General features: G+C 47.7%; 1 pseudogene across 1 annotated transcript in view; it reads left to right on the top strand.

The window, feature by feature from the left end:
- LOC147104966 (scavenger receptor class B member 1-like) overlaps positions 1-13,466 on the top strand; it is a 56,731-nt pseudogene that overhangs the window by 19,151 nt on the left and 24,114 nt on the right. Inside the window, exons 3-7 of the transcript XR_015072383.1 lie at positions 6,943-7,080; positions 7,905-8,108; positions 11,114-11,209; positions 11,900-12,015; positions 13,033-13,199. The product of XR_015072383.1 is annotated as a scavenger receptor class B member 1-like (transcript). The remainder of the gene's footprint in view (positions 1-6,942; positions 7,081-7,904; positions 8,109-11,113; positions 11,210-11,899; positions 12,016-13,032; positions 13,200-13,466) is intronic.

Below are 13,466 nucleotides of genomic sequence, written 5' to 3'. Positions count from 1 at the left end.
GGCAGCGAGTGTGGAATGGACTGACCAGGGCAGTGAGTGTGGAATGGACTGACCGGGGCAGTGAGTGTGGAATGGACTGACCAGGGCAGTGAGTGTGGAATGGACTGACGGAGCAGTGAGTGTGGAATGGACTGACCGGGGCAGTGAGTGTGGAATGGACTGACCGGGGCAGTGAGTGTGGAATGGACTGACCGGGGCAGTGAGTGTGGAATGGACTGACCGGGGCAGTGAGTGTGGAATGGACTGACCAGGGCAGTGAGTGTGGAATGGACTGACCAGGGCAGTGAGTGTGGAATGGATTGACCAGGGCAGTGAGTGTGGAATGGACTGACCAGGGCAGTGAGTGTGGAATGGACTGACCGGGGCAGCGAGTGTGGAATGGACTGACCAGAGCAGCGAGTGTGGAATGGACTGACAAGGGCAGTGAGTGTGGAATGGACTGACCGGGGCAGTGATTGTGGAATGGACTGACCGGGGCAGTGAGTGTGGAATGGACTGACCGGGGCAGCGAGTGTGGAATGGACTGACCGGGGCAGCGAGTGTGGAATGGACTGACCAGAGCAGTGAGTGTGGAATGGACTGACCGGGGCAGTGAGTGTGGAATGGACTGACCGGGGCAGTGAGTGTGGAATGGACTGACCGGGGCAGTGAGTGTGGAATGGACTGACTGGGGCAGTGAGTGTGGAATGGACTGACCGGGGCAGCGAGTGTGGAATGGACTGACCAGAGCAGCGAGTGTGGAATGGACTGACCAGGGCAGCGAGTGTGGAATGGACTGACCAGGGCGGTGAGTGTGGAATGGACTGACCAGGGCAGCGAGTGTGGAATGGACTGAGTTTTGTGGATAGTAGGTTTCAGGAGGTGGTCACCCCGCAGCTACAGAGGGTTCAGGGTGGGTGAGGGATTGGGTGACCACCAAGCAGACTGGATGGAAGAGGCAGGCAGTGTGGGAATCCCCTGGGAGTGTGGCACTCACACAAACCGGTATTCAGTGTTGAGTACCAGTGAGGCTAATGACGCCTCAGGGGAGTGCTGTCAGGAGAAAGCAGGGACAGCGTTCTGAATTTGGACGATCAGCCATGATCTCATTGAATGGTGGAGCAGGCTCGAGGGACCGAATGGCCTACTCCTGCTCCTATCTTCTGTGTTTCTATGTAAATCCACGGCACCGTGGGCAACTCGGCTGCACGGGGGGCACAAGAAAGTGTAGCAGTGCAGTTGGTATAGGGGATTCGATAGTCAGGGGGATAGACAGGCGTTTCTGCAACTGCAGATGTGAATCCCACATGGTGTGTTGCCTCTCTGGTGCCAGGGTAAAGGACATCACTGAACAGGTGCCGCAAATTCTGCGAGGGGAAGGGGAACAGCCAGAAGCCATGGTCCTTGTTGGAACCAATGATATAGGTAGAAAAAGGGTTGAGGTCCAACAGGCAGAGTTTCAGGAGCTAGGAAAAAGATTGAAGAACAGGACATCAAAGGTAGTAATCTCAGGATTACTCCCAGTGCCACGTGCTAGTGAATGCAGGAATAGGAAGATTGTGCAGGTAAATGCGTTGCTGGAGAAATGGTGCTGGATGGAGGGCTTCAGGTTCCTACTGCATTGGGACCAGTTCTGGGGCAGGAGGGACCAGTACAAGCCGGATGGGTGGCACCTGAACAGGATGGGGACAAATGTCCTCGTGAGGAGGTTAACTAGTGCTGTGGGGGACGGTTTAAACTAATTTGGCAAGGGGAGGGGAACCAGGCCGCAGCAGCAGAGAGGAGAGACAAGGTGCAGAGAAAACTAGGAGGGACTAACAGCAACAGAATAGTGCAGAAAGAGCGGCAATTAGATGGAGGAAAAAAGCAAAACAAAGTCATCGACAGTGCTATCAATAACCTGCTCACTGATGCTCAGTTTGGGTTCCGCCAGGACCACATGGCCCCAGACCTCCTTACAGCCTTGGTCCAAACATGGACAAAAGAGCTGAATTCCAGAGGTGAGGTGAGAGTGACTGCCCTTGACATCAAGGCAGCATTTCACCAGGTGTGGCATCAAGGAACCCTAGTAAAACTGAAGTCAATGGAAATCAGGGGGAATACTCTCCACTGGCTGGAGTCATAGCTAGCACAAAGGAAGATGGTTGTGGTTGTTGGAGGTCAATCATCTCAACCCCAGGACATCGCTGCAGGAGTTCCTCAGGGCAGTGTCCTAGGCCCAACCATCTTCAGCTGCTTCATCAATGACCTTCCCTCCATCCTAAGGTCAGAAGTGGGGATGTTTGCTGATGACTGCACAGTGTTCAGTGCCATTCACAACTCCTCAGATAATGAAGTAGTCTGTGCCTGCATGCAGCAAGACCTAGACAACATTCAGGCTTGGGCTGATAAGTGGCAGGTAACACTTGCACCACACAAGTGCCAGGCAATGACTATCTCCAATAAGCGAGAGTCTAATCACCGCCCCTTGACATTCAACAAAATTACCATCGCCGAATCCCCCAGCATCAACATCCTGGGGGTCTCCATTGACTGGAAACTTAACTGGACCAGCCACATAAATACTGTAGCAACAAGAGCAGGTCAGAGGCTGGGTATTCTGTGACAAGTGTCTCACCTCCTGACTCCCCAAAGCCTTTCCACCTTCACAAGTCAGGAGTGTGATGGAGGGTAACAAGGAGGGTCGATAAGGGTAGTGCGTTTGATGTAGGCTATATAGATTTTAGCAAGGCTATTGATAAGGTCCCGCATGGCAGACTGGTCAGGAAAGTAAAAGCCCATGGGATCCAAGGCAAACTGGCAAGTTGGATCCAAAATTGGCTCAGAGGCAGGAAACAAAGGGTAATGGTCAAAGGGTGTTTTTGTGACTGGAAGGCTATTTTCAGTGGGGTTCCGCAGGGCTCAGTACTGGGTCCTTTGCTTTTTGTGGTATATATCAATGATTTGGACTTGAATGTAGGAAGTATGATTTAAGATGTTTGCAGATGATACAAAAATCGGCTGTGTGTTTGATAATGAAGAAGAAAGCTGCAGACTGCAGGAAGATATCAATGGACTGGTCAGGTGGGCAGAACAGTGGCAAATGGAATTCAATCCAGAGAAGTGTGAGGTAATGCATTTGGGGAGGGCTAACAAGGCAAGGGAATACACTATAAATGGTAGGACACTGAGAAATGCTGAAGATCAGGGGGACCTTGGTGTGCATGTCCACAGATCCCTGAAGGTAGCAGGACAGGTAGATAAGGTGGTTAAGAAGGCATACAGGATACATGCCTTTATTAGCCGAGGCATAGAATATAAGAGCAGGGAGGTTATGCTTGAACTGTATAAAACACTAGTTAGGCCTCAGCAAGAGTACTGCGTGCAGTTCTGGTCGCCTCACTATAGGAAGGATGTGATTGCACTAGAGAGGGTACAGAGGAGATTTACAAGGATGTTCACAGAATCACAGAATCACAGAAACCCCACAGTGCAGATAGAGGCCATTTCGGCCCATCGAGCCTGCACCGACACATATCCCACCCGATCCCCGTAACCCCTACACCAACACATATCCCACCCCTATCCCCGTAACCCCACGTATTTAATCCCCCTAACACTAAGGGTCAATTTTGTCATAGCCAATCAACCTAACCCGCACATCTTTGGACTGTGGGAGGAAACCGGAGCACCCGGAGGAAACCCACGCAAACACGGGGAGAATGTGCAAACTCCACACAGACAGTCGCCCGAGGCCGGATTCGAACCCGGGTCCCTGGCGCTGTGAGGCAACAGTGCTAACCACTGTGCCACCGTGCTGCCCTTGATGTTGCCTGGGCTGGGGAATTTTAGCTATGACGAAAGATTGGACAGGCTGGGGTTGTTTTCTTTTGAACAGAGGAGGCTGAGGGGAGACCTAATTGAGGTGTATAAAATTATGAGGGACCTATTTCCCTTAGCAGACGGGTCAATAACCAGGGGGCTTAGATTTAAAGTAATTGGTCAGAAGTTTAGAGCGGATTTGAAGAGAATTTTTTTTCACCCAGAGTGTGGTGGGGTCTGGAACTCACTGCCTGAAAGGGTGGTAGAGGCAGAAACCCTCATTACATTTAAAAAGTACTTGGATATGAACTTGAAGTGCCGTAACCTATAAGGCTACGGACCAAGTGCTGGAAAGTGGGATTAGGGTGGAGAGCTATTTGTCTACCGGCATGGACAGGATGGGCTGAATGGCCACCTTCTGTGCTGTAAATGTCTATGATTCTGATGATGGGAACACCACCACCTCCAAGTCACACACCATCCTGACTTGGAAGTATATCGGCCGTTGCTTCATCGTCGCTGGGTCAAAATGCTGGGACTCCCTCCCCAACAACACTGTGGGAGCACCTTCACCACACGGACTGCAGTGGTTCAAGAAGGCGGCTCACCACCACCTTCTCGAGGGTAATTAGGGATGGGCAATAAATGCCGGCCTTGCCAGCGACGTCCACAACCCATGAACGAATAAAAATAAAATAAGTTCTGTTTATGGAAAGGACTGTTCAACCATTAAGTGGGAAGAGCCCTGTAAAAGGGATCTATTAAAAACCCAAATTGTGATACTCACAAGCATTACACAAACCGAGCTTCCTGAATCCAAATCGCTGCATTTGTCTGTAAAGCGAGAATGATCACTGCCCTGAAGGACACTGTTTGCAGAAAAGCCCAACTAAGGGAGCAAGTATTTGAAGTTCAGCTCATCTTCCTGTAAATCTGTAACTGTCTCATCAAACCTGGCACAAAGGAAGATGGTTGTGGTGACTGAAGGTCGATCATCTCAGCCCCAGGATATCGCTGCAGGAGTTCCTCAGGGCAGTGTCCTAGGCCCAGCCATCTTCAGCTGCTTCATCAATGACCTTCCCTCCATCATAAGGTAGAACTGGGGCTGTTTTGACAATTACATTTGCAACTCCTCAGATAGTGAAGCAGTCCGTGCCCGCATGCAGCAAGACCTAGACAACATTCAGGCTTGGGCTAATAAGTGGCAAGTAACATTTATGCCACACAAATGCCAGGCAATGACTATCTCCAACAAGAGAGCATCTAACCACCTCCCCATGACATTCAGCGGCATTACCATTGCTGAATCCCCAATCATTGACATCCTGGTGGTCACCATTGACCAGAAAATTAACTGAACCAGCCACACAAATACTGTGGCTACTAGAGCAGGCCAGAGGCTGGTTATTCTGTGGCGAGTGTCTCACCTCCTGACTCTCCAAAGCCTCTCTACCATCTACAAGGCACAAGTCAGGTGTGTGATGGAATACTCTCTACTTGCCTGGATGAGTGCAGCTCCAACAACACTCAAGAACCTCAACACCATCCAGGACAAAGCAATCAGCTTGATTGGCACCTCAACCACCACCTTAAACATTCACTCCCTCCACCACTGGTGTACCGTGGCTGCAGTGTGTACCATTTACAAGATGCACTGCAGCAACTCGCCAAGGCTTCTTTGACAGCACCTCCCAAACCCGCGACCTCTACCACCTAGAAGGACAAGGGCAGCAGGGGCATGGGAACACCACCACCTCCAAGTACCCTGCCAAGTCACACACCATCCTGACTTGGAAATATATCGCCGTTCCTTCATCGTCACTGGGTCAAAATCCTGGAACTCCCTTCCTAACAACACTGTGGGAGCATCTTTACCACACGGACTGCAGCGGTTCAAGAAGAAGGCCCACCACTGCCTTCGCGGGGCAACTAGGGATGGGCAATAAATGCCGGCATTGTTAGCGAAGCCCACATCGTGAGAATGAATATACAAAAAGGTTTGATGTCTTCATTGGGTAATCAGACTGCATGAACTGAGGACATCAAATCTCTGGGATTCAATGTTACCCGTGAAGCATCTGTACATAGTCTGTAAACTGAAGTCTTCATCATCATTGCCTCTTAAAAACCTGACTTTGTTTCAGGAGCAATATGGTAAATTATGTTAATTTGTGAGCTAGAGACCCTCACACACATCACACATCAACACCAATCAAACATCTAAGAAGGATTAGAAGTTCTCATTAGGCTTTTTGATGACTTATTATGGTGAGTACAGGGGAACACAGAGAGATTGTTACCCTGTACAGATTGAGCGTCCCAAATCCAGAGTTCCAGAATGCGGACTCTGGGACAATTGGTGGCAGGGGTCTGGAATCCATAAAATGTTCCGGAATCCGGACACCCTGAGGGAGGTTTACCAAAAACCGTAATAACAGCAGAAAATGCTGGAAAAACTCAGCAGGCCAGGCAACATCCGTGGAGAGAGAAATAGAGTCAACGTTTCAGGCCGAAACCCTTTGTCAAGACTGAAGAAGCACAGGAAATGAAACAGATTAAAAGGACAGTTTGGGGGCTGGGAGAGAACAAAAGAGAAGTGAAGAGACATTAAGAGGGACACTAAACTAGTCCTATCACCATCTCGTCTGGTTTTGAATACCTTAATGTCTCTTCACTTCTCTTTTTTGTTCTCTCCTAGCCTGGCCTTTTAATCTGTTTCATTTCCTGTGCTTCTTCAGTCTTGACAAAGGGTTTCGACCCGAAACGTTGACTCTCTTTCTCTCTCCACGGATGTTGCCTGGCCTGAGATTTTCCAGCATTTTCTGTTGTTATTTCGGATTTCCAGCATCTGCAGTATTTTGCTATCTTACCAAAAGCGCAATCTGGGCCCAGGCATTTCCGGACTTGGCAAGTGTTTCTGATGTCCAAAGTCTGGAAATATCGCAAGCTGGGCTTGGGCGTTTCCGGACTTCGGACATCAGAAACATGTTCTGAAGTCCAGACAAACCCCAAAACCGGCTCGGCCTCGGTCCTGAGGTTGCCTGATTCGGGACGTTCTACCTGTATATGGTGAATGGTATTGCAGTCTTTGCATACACTGATGACAGAAATTAAAATTTAAAATTAAATTTTGTAATCATTGACATGTTTCTCATTTTACAGAGAGTACAGGCCAAAAAGCAACATAACCTTTAATGAGAATTACACGTGTATCGTGTATATCGCCAGTTTCATTTTGTTCCTGAACGGTCGATTGGGAATGAGAGCGACGAGCTGGTCTTGCCCAACATACTCGCACTGGTAGGTCTCCCCTCGCCAGGCTACATTAGCATTAAATCAAGGCAGCTGCAGCAGGCAATGCAGTTGTTGATTACAGGTTCACAAACCTCAATAAATTTACATGCAAGTGGACAAACTATGAGGATTTTTGAAAATGATGATATATTCATGGCCGCTGAAATTTACTAGAATGACACCAGGGATGAGGGACTTCAGTTACGTGGATAGACTGGAGAAGCTGGGGTTGTTCTCCTTAGAGCAGAGAAGGTTAAAGGGAGATTTGATAGAGGTGTTCAAAATCATGGAGGGTTTTGATCAAGTAAATAAGGAGAAACTGTTTCCAGTAGCGGGAGGGTCGGTAACCAGAGGACACAGATTTAAAGTAATTGGCAAAAGGGGAGATGAGAATTTTTCTTTACGCAGCGAGTTGTTGTGATCTGGAATGCGCTGCCTGAAAGGGCGGTGGAAGCAGATTCAATAGTAACTTTCAAAAGGGAATTGGATAAATACTTGAAGGGAAAAAAATCAAGGCTATGGGGTATTTCTGGCACCCTAAGGATGCCTGCTGTAAGTGCAACCCACAATTGTCTGTCCTCCTCCTGTCTGATGCATTGGGTTATTTCCACATTATTATGATGCTATATAAATGCACATTCTTCCTTTCAATGCATGTGATACGGTATTTAAAATACATTCTCCTTCACAACCTAAAACTAAATGCCGCCTTATAGTTGTGCATTTTCTTTAGAATCCAGAGTCACATGCACCAAATTCACTGCTGGTCTGAACAAACGTTTCTTATCATCTACTAATATTTTTTAAATTGTTGTTTGTTTTAACTTTAGGGGATGGCGATCGTGGCCGAGAAACTCCCTCCATCGATGAAGCTCATATACAATGTTGCCATGAAGGAGTTTAATCAGACTGCTTTCTTCAAAAAGACTGTACAGGAGATAATGTGGGGATATGATGATGAACTTATTAACTTCCTTAAAAAACTCTTCCCAAACCTCCTCCCCTTTAAGAACAAGTTTGGTTTGTTTGCAGATGTGAGTATTACTTGCAGGTACAGGTAGGAAGAATTTGTAGCTTTCAAAATTAAGTAAAATGAGCAAACACGGAATATAGGAATTGCTGGACGAAAAATGACCAAAGTCCATCGAGTTCGCCTTCTCCCATCCTGGTAGTCACATGATCCAATGATAATGGGGTTGTTGACTAATCACAGCGATCAATCTCTATCAATGAGTCTACAACAGACCCAGACATGATGTGAAGGAATAAGCTATATTCAGAAAAATACACCATTCTATGAAAGAATTCTGACCTTTGTAACATGACATACTAGGTCTGGAAATCTAAAAGCCTCAACAATGGAGAAGCTGTAAACAGCATACAGGCTATTGAGATAAGATAAGTTGTTGACACTGAATCAATAACCTTATTGAAACAGGAGGTTGGAGGTTCCTGAAAGTCTGAAGCCTTGGAAAGAACACAATGGTACACCCTGTTAAGGTGTCCTAAACCAACACTTTGGAAAGAAACACAGAAAATTAAGAAACATATGCCTTCGTAAAAATGACATCAAATGAAACACAGGAGGCACGAGTCTGTGTTGCAACCAGCTGAGGTAAATAAGAATTGCATAGATCACCCGAGTTGAGGTGTTTTTATTTACACTGTCTGTGTGGAGTTTGCACATTCTCCCCGTGTTTGCGTGGGTTTCCTCCGGGTGCTCCGGTTTCCTCCCACAGGCCAAAGATGTGCGGGTTAGGTTGATTGGCTATGATAAATTGACCCTTAGTGTTAGGGGGATTAAATACATGGGGTTACGGGGATAGGGTGGGATTTGTGTTGATGTAGGGGTTACGGGGATCGGGTGGGATATGTGTTGGTGCAGGCTCGATGGGCCGAAATGGCCTCTATCTGCACTGTGGGGTTGCTGTGATTGCTGTGAAGATGCACCTGTTCCACACCGTTTTTTATGATAAGCTTCAAACACCTAGGGTAGAGACATAATGCTTAATGCTACCAGCTGATCTAACTGTAAAAATAGCAGGGGTCAGCAGAAAAATGACTAGAGGTAATTAGCTTACATCAGCAGAAAACTTCAAAGGAAATACCACTGCAAAAAGGTATAAAAATTGAACTTTCAAATGGGATGATAGATTCGCTGTAAAGGGGCAAAGCGATTCTTCAGAGGCAGGCTCTAAGTCTTCAACTCTCTGGGCTGGATTTTGATTCTGGAGGCGTGTAGGAGGCGGGACTACAACTTTCGGGGTTGTAGTCCCGCCTCCATCGAGTTGTGGCCAACCCACGCGATTTTCACTTGATTGACCTTGTTGAGCCCGCCCAGTGGACTCAGCAGGCCAATTAAGGGCCACCCAGCAACAGGTGACGTCACAGATTGACATTTCATCTCTCAAGAGCTTTTGACAGATGAAATATCAGCGTTTGACAGCTCTTTGAAGCTGTCAAACACTGAATCTGTACACAAAGTTAATTCCTTCCTCTCAGGCTGATTTAGTGATCTCTCCTGGGATGTGGGCATCGCTGGCAAGGCCAGCATTTATTGCCCATCCCTAGTTGCCCTTGAGAAGGTGGTGGTGAGCCGCCTTCTTGAACCGCTGCAGTCCGTGTGGTGAAGGTACTCCCACAGTGCTGTTAGGGAGGGAGTTCCAGGATTTTGACCCAGTGATGATGAAGGAACAGCCGATATATTTCCAAGTCAGGATGGTGTGTAACTTGGAGGGGAACTTGATGTTCCCATGCGCCTGCTGGCCTTGTCCTTCTAGGTGGAAGAGGTCATGGGTTTGGGAGGTGTTGTCGAAGAAGCTGCAACCATGGTACGCCAGTGGTGGAGGGAGTTAATGTTTAAGGTAGTGGATGGGGTGCCAATCAAGCGGGCTGCTTTGTCCTGGATGGTGTCGAGCTTCTTCAGTGTTGTTGGAGCTGCACTCATCCAGGCAAGTGGAGAGTATTCCATCAAACTCCTCACTTGTGCCTTGTAGATGGTGGAAAGGCTTTGTGGAGACAGGTGAGACACTCGCTGCAGAATACCCAGCCTCTGACCTGCTCTTGTTGCCACAGTATTTATGTGGCTGGTCCAGTTAAGTTTCTGGTCAATGGTGACCCCCAGGATGTTGATGGTGGGGGATTCAGCGATGGTAATGCTGTTGAATGTCATGGGGCGGTGATTAGATGCTCGCTTGTTGGAGATAGTCGTTGTTTGGCACTTGTGTGGCGCAAATGTTACCTGCCACTTATAAGCCCAAGCCTGAATGTCATCTAGGTCTTGCTGTATGCAGGCATAGACTGCTTCATTATCTGAGCAGTTGCAAATGGAACTGAACACCATGCAATTATCAGTGAATACCCCACATCTTGAGAATTAATTAGAAAAAATAAGTCCTGCAAAAACCTTGGGTCCTCGTTGCAGTCAGTTGGAGGTATGGTAGTTATTTCCTAGTGTAGATCAGAATACAGCAATCCATCACAGTAAAGCAGTATTAGTGATGGTGAGGATAATGATAAGCTGCTTGTATATTGTTCTTTGGCCACTGGCTCCTGTAACATGCCTCTCCCACATCAAAGTAAACCTACTGAATGTTTCTTCCTCGAGGTGAGGAAGACCTTTGCGGCACCGAGTGGTCCTGGTTCGCATGCCAGATCCTGTAGGAGGCCAAAACCCCCAGTAACCCCCAAAAACTCTGACCCCAATCTTCGTAGTGACATCTTGATGCAAGGTCCTGTGTCCTGCTCCACATTATTCTGCTGCCCACAGTGTGATGGGCACCCCTGAACCCCATGTCCCCACAGTGCAGGAAGTGAGCAAAGCATTTTATGGGGCTTGTTGCACGTTATAAAATGGAGATGGGGTTGATTAGCTCACTCCCCCGCCACTCGCTGCTAAAGGTGGGAGATGCGGTGTCGAAATCAGTTCTAACTCCCTGTCACAATGTGACTGGCTTTACTCTGAGGGTAAGTGAATTGTAAATTCCCTTTCATGTGAAGACTAAATGATCTAACAGCCTGTACTCTGATTCTGTTACAGTTCAACAACACAGACACTGGATTATTCACAATTAATACAGGAGTTGATAACATTAATAAAGTTCAGAAAGTGAGCAGATGGAATGGTGTTAAAAAGGTACAGTTCCTGTCCTTGGGATGGGGAGTGAACCGTTTATAGTGTGGGGGGGGCGGGGTTCGGGGGTTGTTGGGTATGTGGTGCGGGGGGGGCGGGTGTGGTGCGGGAGGTTGGGGTGTGGGTGTACAGTCCCTGTCCTCGGGATAGGGAATGAACCATTTATAGTGTGGGGAGGTGTGGGGGGCGTGGGGTGTGGAGGGGTGTGTGGGGTGTGGGGGGGGTGTGGAGAGGTGTGGGGGGCGTGGGGTGTGGGGGGTGTGGAGAGGTGGGGGAGGGTGTGGGGAGGCATGAGAGGGGGTGGGGTGTGGGGGGGTGTGGGGAGGTGGGATGTGGGGGGAGGTGGGGAGGTGTCGGGTGTGGGGTGTGGGGGGAGCGTGGGGTGTGGGGAGGGCGTGTGGGGGGGTGTGGGTTGCGGGGGTACAGTCCCTGTCCTCTGGATGGGGAGTGAACCGTTTATAGTGTGGGGGGGGTGGGGTGCATGGGGGTACAGTCCCTGTCCTTGGGATGGGGAGTGAACCGTTTATAGTGTGGGGGGGCGGGGTGCAGGGGGTGTGGGGTGTGGCGGAACCCAGGCTCCATCGTGGTTTCTGTATTCCTATGATTCCATGGTCGATCAAGCACCATATTTGAAACCTTTATTTTGTATATCATGAAATGTGACTTAATATAAATATACTTCACATATTCTAGGTAAACTATTGGCATTCTGACCAGTGCAACATGTTGAATGGAACAGCGGGTGAAATGTGGCCACCGTTCATGGATCCATCAGACACGTCAAAGTTTTTTAGCCCCGATGCCTGTCGGTACGAATCAACAAAGATTTGTGAGCCACAAATACAATGAGTGTTTGGTAAATGGTACAAGTCCATATTGTAAAGGGGGTTCAGGTGGGGGCAGGAGTGAAATGCAATTGAGGGAGTCAAAAAGTACTCGTTTAAATTGAGATTATTTACCAAAGGGAGAGGCTTAAAGATGACAAACATGGGATGGGAACTGTTTCTTGTCTGTCTCCAGACACTAATCACAAATGCAGAATCATAAATAACACCTACCCTTCCTCTGGTGGAGGGTCTAGGACAAGGGGACATATCCTTAAAATCAGAGCCAGGCCATTCAGGAGAGAAGTTATGAAACACTTCTTCATGCAAAGAGTGGTAGAAGTGTGGTACTCTTTCCTACAAAAAGCAGTAGATCCTAGCTCAATTAATAACTTTAAATCTGAGATCAGTAGTCAAGGGTATTAAGGGATATGGGCCAAGACGGGTGGATGGAGTTAGGATATAGATCAGCCATGATCTCATTGAATAGCAGAACAGGCTCGAGAGGCTGAATGTCCTCCTCCTGATCCTAATAATTTCCTTCTCAGAGGCAAGAGTTTCCAATGTGGCACAAGATGGGACTGGAAAATGTTGTGATTCTACCTTCAGTTCCTGATCGCAAGCAGCGGCACGGAGCAAAAGAGAAAAGGATAAAGTCACGCCACCCCCATACACCTCACAGTAAATGGGGGGCTTCCTCCAGGTCATAAGTGGGGGCTTCTTCAAGGTTTTAGTAAATGTTCACACAAATTTCTGCCATCAGATTTAGAATAGTTTATTGAAGATATGGTACCCCACCTGACTGCATTTAATGTTTTGTAGAATGTTGTCACTTCCATGGCCTTTGGCCTACACTGTGCTAACATGATACAAGTGGCAATAAATATGTTGTGCAATGAACAGGCACCAACAGGGTAACACAGCCGGTAATTCTTTCACTTAGCAGTTATAAAATTGGCAGGAAACTGATTCTTAAGCAATTTCACTTTTAAATTTGAACAGGTCATTGGAATTAGTTTACCAAAGATCAGGCAGGACCTTTGGGTTACCTTCTTTCCGGTACATTGCTCCCAAGACCATGTTTGCGAATGGAACGGTGTATCCCCCCAATGAAGGCTTCTGTCCGTGCAGACAGTCGGGGGTGCTGAACGTCAGCACGTGCCGAGACCGTGAGTATCTGAATCTATATAACGCATAGTTAAACAATCACAAATCATAGATACAAAAAATAAACACTGAATCATATTCATATTTCAGTTTTTCCTTTCTTTTCATTGAGATTTACTTTTATGATGATGTTGAGAGTAATGATGTTATTAGCAAAGTTGAAGCCCTTAGGATTAAAGGGACGGTGGCAGCGTGGATACAAAACTGGCTAAGGGACAGAAAGCAGAGAGTAGTGGTGAACAGTTGTTTTTCAGACTGGAGGGAAGTAT

This window comes from Somniosus microcephalus, chromosome 19, assembly GCF_052327205.1.
Source record: "Somniosus microcephalus isolate GS21.2 chromosome 19, FLI_Smic_1.0, whole genome shotgun sequence".
NCBI classification, from domain to species: domain Eukaryota; kingdom Metazoa; phylum Chordata; class Chondrichthyes; order Squaliformes; family Somniosidae; genus Somniosus; species Somniosus microcephalus.
Note: the sequence above shows the minus strand (reverse complement) of the source record. Positions and strands in the feature narration are given on the sequence as shown.